Source organism: Frankliniella occidentalis, unplaced genomic scaffold (assembly GCF_000697945.3).
Source record: "Frankliniella occidentalis isolate FOCC.00 unplaced genomic scaffold, Focc_3.1 Scaffold205, whole genome shotgun sequence".
Classification (NCBI taxonomy): Eukaryota; Metazoa; Arthropoda; class Insecta; order Thysanoptera; family Thripidae; genus Frankliniella; species Frankliniella occidentalis.
In genome coordinates this window covers 578457-579728 of record NW_026267331.1, presented here as the reverse complement: position 1 = coordinate 579728, position 1272 = coordinate 578457, and the positions used below count along the sequence as shown (strand labels likewise).

The 1272-nt window shown below is 34.6% G+C and overlaps 1 protein-coding gene across 2 annotated transcripts in view; it reads right to left on the bottom strand.

The window, feature by feature from the left end:
* Nucleotides 1-103: 103 nt before the first annotated feature.
* LOC113213606 (trehalase) overlaps nt 104-1272 on the bottom strand; it is a gene marked incomplete in the record, with an annotated part of 25274 nt that continues 24105 nt past the window's right edge. For both annotated transcript variants that reach the window (XM_026432725.2, XM_026432721.2), the window contains 1 exon segment: nt 104-1272.

Genomic DNA, 1272 nt, shown 5'->3' with positions numbered 1-1272 from the left:
CCAGTCAATTCCAGTGACGTCTAATCCTTTGACTTGCGGTCAGTGGATTTACTCGTTAACCCTGGTGACAAACCCTTCGGGAATAACTGAAGGAGGCACACGGTTTCGACAAAATATTAATTTATTTTTCATATACACAGTACAGATCACATGTAATTGAAAGGCAAAAGCAAGAGTCCCAACCCTGTCGCTGTACTGGTCCGCTTACATCACAGGCCCCCTATATCTTCAAAAAAGATTTATCTAAAAGAGGCTGGGTGGGTTTGAACCATAGTTACACAGGTTAATCATCATATACCATGGTTGCTTGTGTTCATCGCATACGACACAAAATATTTTTAACTAAAAGCCTTATTTTTGTTCCAGCCCAGGTTAATTTAATGTCAAAATATCACAGTGCTTTTAAAATAGACATTGACAGACATGTTAGTGCCTTCAAACACGGGGAGCGTGATGCCGCGAACAAAATATAGCGACTGTGCATAAATTAAAGTTAAAACGAAGACATTTAACTAAAATGTAATACTAAATTCACAGGAAATGGTAAATATGAGGTAAATTTCTCGCCATGAGTGCCTTTAAGACCAAAGAAAAAATGATCTACAGGATCAAAGCAAGGAAAGTACTCAGTACTCCTTAACTTCTTTTCTTCTTTAGATTCCTACTGCATAATACAGCAGTTAATAAGTTACAATACTGAGAAATTGACTATCTACAGGACATGAAACTCAAGGGCACTATCAGAGGCAATTAAGTTGGCTAAGCTACTAAAAAAAAGAAAAAAAAAGCAACAACTAATACACATCAGAAAATTTCTTAAAGAATTCTTTTTAACAATAGTGCTCTTAATGAAATGCTGAAGTAATTGTTTCTAAATTAATGCCCTCACTAAGTCATTGAATAAATAACAAATTAATAAATTATTAAGTTGACTTTACGTGATCTAGTAAGCATGTCATGCACGGTCATACAGCATTAACAATGACTAAATTTGTACATCTATATCAAATATGAAATTAAGAGCCACTGTCACAAATATATCTATATCATGGTGGACAATTTAAAAGGAACTCAAAAGGATAAGCTTTCTCAACTCAGCCTTTACAATTAATTGCAAACTCAGTACATCTCTTAATTTAGGAATCCTGATTGCACCAAAAAATGCAGCCAGAAAATGGCATAGGTGACAGAAGTACCTCTGCCTTAGAAACAATTTTACAGGTAAATCTCCACAATCTTAGCAAATAAATAAATGTCAGGTAAAATGTGTAG